Source organism: Aedes albopictus, chromosome 2, assembly GCF_035046485.1.
Source record: "Aedes albopictus strain Foshan chromosome 2, AalbF5, whole genome shotgun sequence".
Lineage (NCBI taxonomy): Eukaryota > Metazoa > Arthropoda > Insecta > Diptera > Culicidae > Aedes > Aedes albopictus.
Window position 1 is genome coordinate 352,565,909 of NC_085137.1, and position 14,666 is coordinate 352,580,574.

The 14,666-nt window shown below is 40.6% G+C and overlaps 1 protein-coding gene across 22 annotated transcripts in view; it reads left to right on the forward strand.

The window, feature by feature from the left end:
• Positions 1–8,152: 8,152 nt before the first annotated feature.
• LOC115253727 (glutamate-gated chloride channel) overlaps positions 8,153–14,666 on the forward strand; it is a 773,621-nt gene continuing 767,107 nt past the window's right edge. For 5 of the 22 annotated variants that reach the window (XM_062852734.1, XM_062852743.1, XM_062852744.1 and 2 more), the window contains exon 1: positions 8,154–9,612. The gene's annotated coding sequence lies outside the window, so the exon portion shown is untranslated. Of the gene's footprint in view, positions 9,613–14,666 lie in introns of all 22 variants that reach the window. The other 17 variants (XM_062852745.1, XM_062852746.1, XM_062852747.1 and 14 more) reach the window with 6 other exon arrangements.

Genomic DNA, 14,666 nt, shown 5'->3' on the forward strand with positions numbered 1-14,666 from the left:
AATTGGAACAACTTTAGCATTTTTCCATTTTTCAGGAAAATATGCTAACTGAAAACATTTGTTAAATATATTAACCAAAAATGATAAGCAACTTTCTGGAAGTTTTTTGATGAGAATATAGAAAATTCCGTCATCACCCGGAGTTTTCATATTCTTAAACTTCTTTATAATAGATCTCACTTCGTCCAAATCAGTGCCCAATGAATTGTCGAAAATGTTCTCATGATTGAGAATGCTTTCGAATTCGCGGGCAACCTGATGTTCTATTGGACTAGTGAGACCTATACTGAAATTATGCGCACTTTCAAACTGTTTGGTAAGTTTTTGTGCTTTTTCAGAATTAGTTAATAATATTTTGTTATCCTCTTTCAGCGCAGGAATAGGCTTCTGAGGATTTTTCAAAATTTTTGTCAATTTCCAAAACGGCTTAGAGCCGGGGTTTAATTGAGAAACTTTATTTGCAAAATTTTTGTTTCTTAATTCTGTGAAACGTTTTTTGATTTCCTTCTGAAGATCCTGCCAGATTACTTTCAAAGCAGGATCTCGAGTTCGTTGGAATTGTCTTCTTCTCACGTTTTTAAGACGGATCAGAAGTTTCAGATCGTCGTCAATAATAACTGAGTCGAATTTGACTTCACACTTTGGTATTGATGCGCTTCTAGCTTCGACTATAGCACTAGTCAAAGTTTCGAGGGCATTGTCAATATCAAAATGTGTTTCCAATGAAACATTAACATCTAAATGGCTATCGATGTATGTTTTATATGTATCCCAGTCAGCTCTGTGATAATTGAAAGTAGAGCTGATGGGATTAAAAATCGCTTCATGGGAATTTGAAATGTTACAGGAAGATGGTCAGAATCAAAGTCAGCATGAGTAATCAATTGGCTACAATGCTGACTTGAGTCAGTTAAGAGCAAATCAATTGTTGAGGGATTTCTAGCAGAAGAAAAACAAGTGGGGCTATCGGGATATAGAATAGAAAAATATCCTGAAGAGCACTGATCAAATAAAATCCTGCCGTTTGAATTGGACTGAAGATTATTCCACGAACGGTGTTTCGCATTAAAATCACCAATTATGAAAAATTTGGACCTGTTGCGAGTTAATTTTCGCAAATCAGATTTAAGAAAATTCTTTTTGCTGGCCAGTGCATTGAAAAGGCAAGTAGGCCGCAATGAAAGTATGTTTACCAAAGTTTGTTTCAACAGAAACACCCAAAGTTTCAAAAACTTTGGTTTCGAATGATGAAAAAATTTGGTGCTTGATGCGCCTGTCAACGATGATAGCAACTCCACCACATGCTCCATCTAGGCGATCATTTCTATAAATAAAATAGTTTGGGTTTCGTTTGATTGAAGACCCAGGTTTTAGATAAGTTTCAGTAATAACTGCAATATGCACATTATTAACTGTTAAAAAATGGAATAGCTCATCCTCTTTGCCATTTAGAGAACGAGCATTCCAATTTAAAATGTTCAAAAATTTATTTGGATCCATTACCAAAACGTAATCCAATTACTATTTTATTTGTAAATTTAACTCCAACTTGGACTGCTTCAGCCATAGTTTGAGTTTTGAACATTGCATCAATCATTTGTTGCAATTGTTCAGATAAAAACTCAAAATCGGAAGCAGACATGCCTGAATCACGTGCATTTTCCGAATTTGATGTTTGGTGATAGGAATTATTTGAATTTTGCTTACCCGCAGCCACATGGGCATAGGTAGCTCGATTCGTTTGAACAAAATTAGAAATATTACTCACTCCACTGCTGGAGGGTAGATTATTCGCTCGAAGGTTTGTTTGGTGGTTAACTACCTCCGGCGAATAGGTACGAGCGGTATGAAAATTATTCAACCGATCGTTGATGGAAGAATTTGTGTTGTTAGAAATTCTACCTGCAGAGTTTCGGGTACGACTAGCGTTCCCATTCATCTGCCGGGCACGTGATTCGACAACTTTTTTGCGGATAGGGCAATCCCAAAAGTTTGACTTATGGTTGCCACCGCAATTCGTACATTTAAACTTCCTGGTATCTTCCCTTACCGGACAGTTGTCCTTGGCGTGAGAGAACCTCCACAAATCATGCATTTAGCATCCATGTGGCAATGTTTCGTTCCGTGCCCCCAACCTTGGCACTGACGGCACTGAGTTGGGTTCTGGAATTTTCCCCCAGGCTTACGAAAATGTTCCCATGTCACTTGGACAAGAAACATTTTCTTCGCCTTTTCCAAATATTTCAAGTTATTTAGATCACTTTTGTTGAAGTGAACTAAATAAAATTCTTGAGAGATACCCTGCCGAGGATTCTCAGAGCGGGTTCTCTTTTTCATTTTTATTACTTGGACTGGAGTGAATCCAAGTAATAAGTTGAGTTCAGTTTTGATCTCATCAGGTGATTTGTCATCACTAGAGAGACCTTTTAATACGACTTTGAACAAGCGTGCAGACCTGTCGTCGTATGTGAAAAATTTATGCTTCTTCTCAGTAAGGTACTTGAGAAGAAGATCCCGATCTTTCAGGGTTTCCGGCAATACGCGGCAGTCTCCTTTCCTGGCAATTTGGAAGGAAACCTTGATTCCCCTTATGGAGTTCAAGATCTCCTGCCTAAAACCAGCAAATTCACAGACGCTGACCACGATTGGCGGCACCCGTTGTTTTTTAGCAGAAATTGAAGTACCTGGGCTAGAGGCATCCTCAATTTGCTGTTCCGAAAAATTGTTCAGCGTTTCATAAGAATTACTCATTTCAACGAAATTTTCATCCGAAACAATTGTTTTAGTAGAAGGAAGCGGAGAAGCTGAAAGTTCTCCTTTCCTTCTAACTTTGCCGCGTTTAGCGACAGTTTTGAAACCGACTTTTTTGGAAGGAAGCGGTGAATTCAAGGATTCACCCTTCCTTTTATTCGATGATGCAACCATGATTTAATTTGAAGCGACCTTCCAGGAGGTTTTTTCCCTAATCGGTGTCCAAGTAGGATTACCACCGTTTCACGGAATTTGGTTTCCGTAAACGGGTCCAACGAATAATCGAAGGCACGGGTCCAGGCAAGGATCGAAAAGGAATCAGTAGGTATAAATTTAGCGCTGAAAAGTGCTATTGTGGGTAGTACTGAGAAGTACTGTTGAATTGCTTTAGGTAGTAAAACTTCCTGCAGCAGAGAGAGCTTACGTCCGCACAGCACAAGAGTACGATGCGAACTGAATACTCAGTACTTTGGAATAATGTTTTGCCTTTCTCGTACACCAAGGTGTACCGAAAGGCTATATGTTCACTCCAAAAATGAAATTTCGATAGAGCCCCCAGAGGGGCAAGTTTCATATACCAATCGACTCAGCTCGACGAGTTGAGATGATGTCTGTGTGTGTATGTGTGTGTGTGTGTGTATGTATGTGTGTGTGTATGTGTACAAAAAAAGGTCACCTCACTTTTAGATAGTAAATATCAACCGATTTTAACGATCGACGACTCATTCGACGCGGCATCTGGTCCCATTGTTTCCTATTGAAAATGGTTCGGATCGGTCCAGCCGTTCCGGAGTTATGGCCATTTAGGTGTTCCGGAACCGGTACCCCTGGAAGGGGCCAGACATGAAAATGCACCAAACCCATGCATGCGACCCATCAAACCACGACATTTACGATTATCTGATGAACGGTAAGCAGGAAAATGGTCTAGGAGCGTATCTGAACCGGTAGTGTTCCGGAACCGGTTCTTGGTGTCCCGCCGGAAGTGGCCAAATATCAAATTGAACATAACTCATGCATGCGACACATCAAACAGCGGCTTTTTCGATAATCCGATGAACGGTTAGCAGGAAAACAGTATCAGACCACATCTGAACCGGTAGTGTTCCGGAACCGGTTCCGGATGTCCCACAAAGTGGCCAAATATAAAAGTTTTTGGAGTATTTAGAAGTGGCCAAATATAAAAGAGTACCAAACCCATGCATGCGACACATCAAACAGCGGCATTTTCGATAACCTGATGAACAGTTAGCAGGAAAACAATAGCAGACCATATCTGAACCAGCAGTGTTCCGGAACCGGTTCCTGGGATACCGACGGATGTGGCCAAATATAAAAGTGAACCAAACCCATACATGCGACACATCAAACAGCGGCATTTCCGATACCCTGATGAACGGTAAGCAGGAAAACAGTATCAGACCATATCTTAACCGGTAGTGTTCTGGAACCGGTTCCGGATGTTCCGCCGGATGTAGCCAAATATAAACGAGTACCAAACCGATGCATGCGACACATCAAACAGAGGCATTTTCGATAATCTTACGAACGGTAAGCAGGGAAACAGAATCAGACCATATCTGAACCGGTAGTGTTCCGGAATCGGTTCCGGATGTCCCGCCGGAAGTGGCCAAATATCAAATTGAACATAACTCATGCATGCGACACATCAAACAGCGGCTTTTTCGATAATCCGATGAACGGTTAGCAGGAAAACAGTATCAGACCACATCTGAACCGGTAGTGTTCCGGAACCGGTTCCGGATGTCCCACAAAGTGGCCAAATATAAAAGTTTTTGGAGTATTTAGAACTGACCAATTGTAAAAGAGTACCAAACCCATGCATGCGACACATCAAACAGCGGCATTTTTGATAACCTGATGAACGGTTAGCAGGAAAGCAGTATCAGACCATATCTGAACCGGTAGTTGTCCGAAATCGGTTCCGGGGGTCTCGACGGATGTGGCCAAATATAAAAGAGTACCAAACTCATGCATGCGATACAACAAATAACGGCTTTTCTGATAACCTGATGACTTGTTATAAAAGAAATAGGTTAGGACCACATTAGGGTTAGCCGGTAGTGCCGTAACCAGTTCCGGGTGTTCCTCAGAAAGCGGCTAAATATAAAATTGAACTGCACCTATGTATGCGACACAGCAAGGCTAGGATTTTTGATATCCTTATGAACGTTAGCAAGCAAACAGGTTCCGACAGGCGAAAACAATGTTTTACGCATATGGTCAAATCTCAACCGTTACGTAGTAATTGAACATTACATGTTTTTGACTTTGCTTGTCTCAAGCTGGCTATAACTTGAAAATGGTCAAACTTATCGCATTTGTAAGATTATCAAATTTGCTACCAAAAAGATCTTGGAATCTATTGGTTTAGTTAGATAACTAAAGCAAAACAGCTCGAAAGTAGTGTTTTGCCTTTCTCGCACACTTAGTGTACTAAAAAACCATATGTTCACTCAAAAAACGTTTTTCGAAACAAGGCTCGTTGGATCAAGTCCCATATACCAATCAACTCAGTTCAACGAATTGAGATTATGTCTGTATGTGTGTATGTATGTGCGCAAAATAAGTTCACTCACTTTTAAGGCACTTCCCATTGGCCGATTTTTCGGATTATAGCTTGATTCGAACCGGAATTTTTTGCTATCCTAAATGATCAAGGCGTTCCGGAGTTATGGCCATTTCAGTGATCCGGACCAGCACCGGTAGAACTGGCCGTATAAAAAACTGAACTAGCCCATCATGCGATAAATCAAACTGCGGCATTTTTTGTGACCCTTGTAACGAGTTTTGTGCGGAAATCAACACTGGAGACCAGAAGCTCCACGATGTCGGCCCAAATTCAAGATGGCAGCCAAATGTTCAAGGTGGCGGCTCAAAATTCAAGATCGCGGCTGTTTACTAGAGATTTAGGCTCTTAAAGCATGCTATTCTGGACTCCTAAAATGGCGTTTAGAATATCCAAGATGGCGGTCTGAAATCCAAGACGGTGGCTTCAAATTCAAGATGGCTTCTGTTTAAAGAAGTTTAAGGCTCTTACACCATGGAAGATGTCCGGAGTCAAAAAATGTCGACCAGAATGTACAAGATGGCGATCTAAAATCCAAGATGGCGGCTTCAGTTTCAAGATGGCGGCTGTTTGATGGAGATTTAAGCTCTAGCGGATGTTTAATGAAGTTTTCGGCTCTAAAACCGTGCAATATTGGCATATTTGGTATGGTTAATGACTTCCATATGTTCTGTTGATATTGCATAACAGTGCGCTCTTGCACTTGTTTGTTATTTTCGGTGTGGGTATGATTGGTTTGCTACAGTCGGTCCTCAATGTTATGGCATTTACGTTAATGGTATGCTACAGGGGAAGACTTCCAGAGTCCAAAATGGCGATCAGGATATCCAAAATGGCGATCTAAAATTTAAGATGGCGGCTCCGAATTCAATATCGCGACTGTTTAATTGAGTTTTAGGGCCTGAAACAATGTATTATTGGTATATTTGGTATGGGAATGATGTCTGGATTCCAAAAATGGCGACCAGAACATCCAAGATGGCAATCTTTAATCCTAAATGGCGGCTTCAAATTCAAGATAGCGTCTTTTTCTTAAGAGTTTGAGGCTCAAACATTGAAAGCCAGGTAAACGCTATGATTGAAATAGGGTTTCGAAGGCACGAGAAAGGCGCCATCACCGCTAGGTGGATTAATTAGGGTTTTTTTTGCATTTTACAGCAGGATTATTAAATCTTTTACTTCTTCTTGTTGACATAGCATCTCTACTGGAACACAGCCTTCTCGTCGCTTATAGCATTTGTGGTCTACAGAAGACAGTTGACGGCAGTGTAAGCGGTTAGCGCAGCTTGAAGGATAACTTTTAGTTTGAGTTGTCATCGAATGAAAATTAACCAACTCATTAACACATTAATTAGTAGTCCTTTTTTCGTCGCGTGGGTCTTTGTCGATTGTATCGAGTCGTATTTTCTTCTTTGTTATTCGTAATGGGGATTTTCACGGGTGGCTTATTGGGCCTACGCCAATACTCCTGTTTCGCCGGAGGGCCATCGTGCCAGTTCTGTTTAACGTCCCAGCCAACACTGGGACGACCACGCTGATGGGGCTACCACCTTGGATCTAGCTGGGCGTCTGGTGTCTCTAGAGCTGATACGCCGCAGGACATGCTAAATGTCGATCTGGCTAACGTCGGTACCAAGAGTACCTACACCTACAGTCGGAACGGTGCGGAGCAAATCATTGACGTTACTTTTTGTAGTCCTGGCCTAACAAGTAGTTCGAACTGGAGGGTAGACGATGGATATACTCATAGCGGTGTGCTGCAGGCAGCGGGTAGAGGAAGAGGCGGCTAGGCCAAGGCCAAGCCCTCGCAGGTGGAAGACATCATACTTTGAAGAAAGGTTATTTAGGGAGGCGCTCCGTCGTGAGCGAAACTTACTTGGTTTAGACGGCGACGAGCTGGTAGCGGTTCTCTCACGTGTGTGTGATGCGACCATGCCTAGGCGAGTCCATCCTAGAAATGGGAGGCCACTGGCTTACGGGGCAGGTGGAGACCTTGCTGCCAGCAACCTTCTGGTGTAGCTGATAGGGCTTGGAGGGTAGTGATTCCCTTGCCTTCAGCAGGTCAGATCGGGTTGCTCGTGGGCATCAGTTCTTGATGTCTGCCAAGCAGTTGGGCGCGGGCGGGGTTGACCCTGCCCGTCTTCCGAGGACAAAGGGAGTGGTGAGGACCACTCGGGAAACTGGCTAAGCGCCAGCATGCTACCGTGATGGACTCTCCAAAGCGAGTCATCGATGTTCGTTGCTGCAGGCTACGCAGCTAACCTTGAGGGTGCGATGTACACTAGCCCCTCTCTGAAGCAATGCCTTCTTGGTGGTTCCGGAGAGACGAAGGGTTTGGCGACCATAGAAATGTGTTTTAGTGGGTCGAGAAGAGAGTATTCCTGGCTTTTACTACTGTTGTAGAAGACGGCCTTATCCCCACACTACCCTAACCTTCCTGTTTAGGTGTTTGTTGTGCAGATTTTTCCCCCTATGATTTGGAAAAAAATTGTGGCAGAAGCACATCCATAAGCTTACGGCGCAGCCACAAGCCTCTGAGAACATTTCTATTACTTTACATAAACTTTATCATAATTTTAGAGATTGTCAATTCATAACGGCAAATAATTAGCCCTCCAAGTTCAACGACCTATCAAATTCGACGATCCTTGGCCATCCCCATAGCACTGCGCTCGGCTTTCCATCGATGATACGTCAGTTGCAATAAGGAAGAAAACCGCGCGCGAGAGAGAATGTGTGATTGAGTCATATCAATCGGGCACCGAAAGACGACGCATGCTTTCTGGGGGGTTGTTTTTCCTTCGGCGATCCGTGTGCCACCCGGTGGTCGGTATCGGAAAACTCGCCTTTTGGGGAGCAAAAAGCAAGACCCGAACGAACGAGAAACGTTTACCCCAACCGTCGTTGGGACGAAAATTCAGTTCGCTGCGGATATTCATGGGAAAAACATTTCACTTCACTAGTGGTCCGTGCATCATCCCGGGTTGGTGCGGTGTGGGTCCGTTTTTTTCCTTGGCTGTAGATTCTCCTGTGTGCTAGATTAATTTATTTTCATAGAGGCTTGGCGCTGGGAGGAGGACGGTGCTGGGAGTGAGGAGTGCACTTTATATACGAGAAGACTACAAAGGGCAAGTGTGTTGGGTGCTCAGAAGTGAGTGCAACTTGGGGCCCTAGCACTAGCAGGTCAAATTTGGCGAAGATTTCGTAGTTTGATGGTGTGAATTTGCTGCAACTTTGTGGGTCTTTGTGTGTGAGTCAGAGGCTCTGATGTGATTATCCTGGAGTGAAAAAACTCAGGTTGAGTAACAACGGTGGAGTACACGAGTGTGGTGACGAAATCGGTTACGTGTTCGAAGAAAATTTGAAAACCTGACGAAATTTTATCCTTACGTGGATTTCTCGCTGAGGCATATGCGGCTGGAATTTCAGAAACCGTGACGAAGAAAGATAAAGTGTGAAAGGAAAGTATTCGGAAATTCAAAACGGCGGAAGGTGTGCTGAGAGAATTCATTAATTTAACTCCTTTGAGAGATATTTTCTAGAAGTAGCTGTAATTGTTACTGATACAAGTAGTGAAGTGTGTGAGAGGTGAAAAACTGAAAATACATGCGAAATATTTAGAATTCTTTCATCGTGGGAAAATTCATCAGTGAAAAATGCAGTAAAAGTGAAATAATCGTTACGCGTTGATCGTTATTGGAGAAGTTTGCATAAAAAACGAAGATCATAAAAAACCTATATGCTGAAATGTGAAAAGAGGAGACACCGAAGCAGAAGAAAAATTTATAGTTGGATTATACGCTAGCGCAAAATATCATAAAACGCCACGCATCGCCGACGGGGACGTGAAAAGGGGGCGACGAAGCTTGCGAAAATTTGGTGAAATAAAGTATCGTTAAAAAATAGCCCGGCTGCACGACGACGACGACGACGGTGGAACATCACAGCTCGCGATCGGGCCTAGACACCATTTCCTGTGGCAAACCGACGGCGACGACGGCCAACTAGAACGGCGAATTATATATAATTTCTGTTATAACTTCTCGCGTGGCACTCGCGACGGAAGTGAAGATTTCTAGTGTACGGCGGTGGTGACATACAGACAGAAAAAAAGTGGAACGCAACGATATCAGCAGCAACTACCAACAACGGCAGGTATCATCAAAATACCGCACCGAGCCGAGCAGCGACATAATTAACAGCCAAGCTATCGCGAAGGAGCTGTGAGTGGCATTGAAAGCACGACGACTTTGAGCCGAATTTTTCCTGAGGTGGGTACTTAATGAAATTGAGAGCAAAAAGTTGTTTTATTTTAGGGACGACACTAGTAGATGTGTAATTAGAATGCAAGATTGCTCAATGGGCGAGATAAAAAAGTAGCATTGGGAGCCAAGAAATGTGTTCTTTGAAGGTTAGCACATTGAATAGAACTTTAGGTTTTGATATGCTTGTGGGATGTAAACCATTTTTATGAGTGCTATACAGAGATAAGATCAAGCAAGGAGCCTCGCAAAAATAGAGCCGATCAGCATTCGTAGATGAATTCAATCTATGGGTACTTTCAATTAAAATGTTTCTGATAGAGCTCTTTTTTGTATTTATTAACGTTAAATTATAGCTAATTCTACACTTTACTGATGGAGCTGAGTGTACCACATTTTTATTGCGATCTTTGTTTTAACTGTCTAATAAACAAAACATTTTGAATTTCCGTGGACATAATAAAAGTTCATTTGGGTAAATAACTACTCGCGACGAAAACAAAAAAAAGAACATGCGACCTCCTTCAAATCGCCAAATAAAAAAAGCCGTCCGAAAATCTTAAACTTGCACCGATGCGAAAACGTCAGCGTCAAGAAAACAGCCCGACCACATAACAAGATCATAACAAAATTAAAACAACTGTTGTTGGAAATAACAATAGTTAAGGTTGAAGGATTCGTCATTAATATTATCGTCATCATTGAAATTTCGAAAGCAGTTTTCTCGTGCACAAATATTCATTATGAAAATGTATTCACTGCATTCCATTTTCCATCTGAAACGCGATGAATACATTTTCATAACGAACATTTGTGTTTTGAACGAGAAAACTGCCTTTTGAATTTCAATGATTACGATTATATCAATGACGAATCCTTCAACCTTAATGTAATTATGTTATAAGGATTTCTCCACGTGAAAATTCATAACAAGATTATATGACCATATGTTTTAATCTTAGTACCAAAATTAAAACAAGACTTGTTTCATTTATTCACACAGATGTATAACAACATTTGATATATTATACATTGTGATATAATTGCCTCTAACGTAATTTAGTAACACGTTAATTGCAATCTTTGTTATACTTTTTGTAACAAAACTATTTCAGAATTTAAAGTATTCGTTTTTGTTTTCGTAAAAAAAATTGGAGTTTTGGTAACTTGAGCCAAGAGATTTATAACAAAACTTGTAACAAATTTATTCTGAAATATATAACAGAACTTGTTACACAACAAGTTGTTATATATTTATATATTTAAATATTTATATTTGGTTGTTAACACAATTTGATACAATCTTGTTATGATTATATATCATATATGTTTTAATTGGAACGATTGTTAGAATTTTTGTTATTTTAACAACTAATGGTACATGTTTTATAACAACCGTTGTTACAAAAACCATTGTAACGAAAGAACACAATATGTAATAATTTTGTTTTTCCAATTTAGTCGGGAGGTTCGTACTCTACAACCTCTTAATAAGTAGCAGTTATCATTCGTCGATAACACGAAAATGATCACATTCTAGTAAATACAAAGGATATTTACACAAATTTCATTCGATAAATTTGAAAAATAAATAGAGTTGAGCGCATTTTTTTTACTTTCCATACAAGGCTAGCGATTTGGAATCGTTTTGTCTTTCTCCTACTCTAAGTGTACTGGAAAGCCAAAAATGACCTTTTGATAAAAGGCCCAGAAGGTCTAGTAACATATACCAATCAACTCAGTTCGACAAGTTGAGGTGATGTCTCTGTGTAAGTATGTGTGTGCACAAAAAAAAAACACTTTTTGACAGTAAACCTTAACCGAATTTAATGACCGATGGTTCATTCGACTCGGAATCTGGTCCCATTGTTTCCTATTGAAAATGGTTCGAATCGGTCCAGCCGTTCCAGAATTATTGCCATTTAGGTGTTCCGGACCAATACCCCAAGAAGGGCCAGATATGAAAATGCAACCAAACCCTACATGCGACACATCAAACCGCGGCATTTTCGAAAACCTGATGAACGGTAGGTAGGAAAATAGCCTTAGACCACATCTACAGGGTTCCGGGTGTCCCGCCGGAAGTGACCAAATATAATTGAAATAAACCCGTGCATTCAACACGTCAAACCGCGGCACACGGTGTCAAAATTTCGATGATTATCGAACATTAATGTACCTCGGATTTTTCTTCGAAAATGATTAGTATTTGGGCAATATATTCATAATCGGAAAACTAGAAAATATTTCATCGGCGAAAATTTTTCCATACATTTTGTATGGGACGTTTTTTGGGCTAAAATAGTAATTATTGATTTTTAGTATGGAAAATAGCCAAAAACTCGATAGAATATTTTCAAATTTTGCATTTATGAATTATAGCCGAAATTCTAACATTCTATGAAGAAAAATCCAAGGTACATGAAAGTTCGATAATAATCAAAATTTTAACACCGTGCGGCATTTTCAATAACCTGATAAACGGTAAGCAGTAACATGGGGTCAGACCCAGAGAGTAAAAAATTCGAAGATTGAAAGAGAAGATTGACATTCTCATTTTTTCATTCGTGTTTGGCCACATTCATTGTCAGCTGAATGCTTCTCTTTTTTCATTCAATTCTCTGTCATGAATATTTTTTCGCACGTCGTAAAATATCCAATTTCTGTTATCAGACGCACAATCATTAGCGGAGCCAGCTTTTTCCTTTATATCACTCACTCTCCTAAACATGCAAGAGAAAGGACGGGATGAAAGAGGGGGCAATCTGCCTCCTCTTCCATTTTTTTCTTTCTCGTGCACGTTTAGGAGAGTGAGTAAGAAAAAAGAAAATGCTGGCTCCGCTAATGCGCACAATCCGACAAAATGGACAAATAGAGAACATAATTAATATTCTAATTAACTACTATACACAAGTTTTGAGGTAATTGGAAGTATAATCGAGAGTTACGGCCCAGTTTTGTTTCTCAGTGAAAATTGTCAGTGACAGAAAAATGAATGAATAGGTGAAAAAATTCATTCACCAAAATGAATTTTATTTTGATCCCTCAGTTGAGAATCTTCAAAATTCACGTTGAATTTCACTCTTGAAAATGAAAATTTTAAACTCTGGTCAGACCATATCTGAACCAGTAGTGATCCGGAACCGGTTCCGGGTGTCCCGCTGAAAGCGACCAAATATAAAAGTGAACCAAACCAAACCCATGCGCATCAAATCGCAGCTTTTTAGGTAATCAAAAAAAAGCAACCGGTAGTGTACCGGAACCGGTTACGGGGGTCCCACCGGAAGCGGTCAAATGTAGAAGGGAAGCAAAAGCATGCATGCGCCACATCAAATTGCGACCCGGAGTTCATTCCAGTTGATCTCCAGATGGATCAGGTGTCGGATAGGACCAAATTTGTGTAGAACGCTGTGACATATGCTATTTTTTTTTTATTCGACAGCGGGGTACGCATGAGCATTGAGCATGAGCATAGATGACCGCACAATTCGTAGTTGCTCATCCGCGATTGACCAGAGGAATCGAAATTGCACAAAGAACCAATGAATAGAGCTTGGGACTACCTTACTATTGTCAATGTTCACAGTTCTCAACTTTAGTAAGGTCAATAACGGCGCCGGCCACGTCCTTACGGTCATCGAGGATGGAAGGGAATGTTAGTAAGACAAACGTTGTTATAAAGACCGCGACTCGCTGCATCTCCACGTTTGTCTCAGGAAGGAATTTTTTGTTAGTAGGGTAAGGTACATTGTCAGTCCGGGAGTCACCTATGGTTGGTGATATGATTTGACAATGGATCAATATACACAAACCGCCGTTAGCAACCGACCACTTTTCGACGCAAGAACTAGCCAAAAAGAAAATTCTATCGCGCCTCCACTCCACTAGGGAGCAGAAACCTTTAGTCTATTCCACACAGAAATACACTGAACGTGAAGCTTAACTTAGACTTACTCAGCAATGCTTGAATCGAGTGTAGATAGAAATGCTAGTTAGTAGGGATGATATCTTTGGGCTAACACAGATCGAAAAAAGAGTGTAAAATTCCGTGACACATGATGCACATAATTGGAGCGCGGGATATCACAGAAGTTTACATAACATATGATGTAAACAAGGATGTAAATGTCATGAAATATCATGTAAACTTCCATTATATGTCATGTAATTCAGCATGACTCTGAGAGTTTACATGACATATAACACAAATTTACATAATATTTCACGTAAACCATCATAATACTAAGTTTACATGACTAAAATTAAGTTTACATGACGTGTAAATTTCATTATTTTTATCTGTGAAGATTTACCCCGGCAAGTGGTACAAATTTCCGATTTAGTAAAACGCCATACACACCACCGCGCCATTTTTCACTTAACGTGGAAAGTAAACAATCATCAAGTAATGGCCTAATATTTACATATTTACTACAACCTACGCAACAGGCTATTCAAATTGATTCGTCACTATTCGCTTCACAGATAAAGAAAACAATCCAACACTCGCGTCAAATGGTCGCTCAATGTTCACTCTCAGAACTTAATCTAGTTTACATAAAATCTTGAGGAGTAAATTCTGTTACTTGAAGTGACGGACTAATCAGAGTGCGCATCAAATAAAAAAAAAATTATAAACTATTTAAATTTAAATTTAAGATAAAAACTATTCTTCACAGTAAACTATAGCATGAAAGCTCACCAGATCATGTGCCTCCACCGCTAGTTGTTTGGGTTTCACTCCGTCGAACGAAGCACAAACCGCGTCACCCGGATTTCATTCCCCGACCGGCGAGGCCGAACTAACACTTTTCACTCTTTTAATTCGACAGCGGGGTACGAATTAAAAAGTGTCGAATAAGCGGTACATCAAATAGCAGCTTTTTTGATAACTTGATGAAGGATTCGTGAGAACATATGTAGTCTCAGACCATATTTGATACAACCGGTAGTGTCCCGGAAGTGGTCAAATGTAAAAATGAATCAAATGCATACTTGCGATACATCAAATCGTGGCTTTTTAGGTAACCAATGAAAGAGTGTCAGACCATATTTTGGACAAC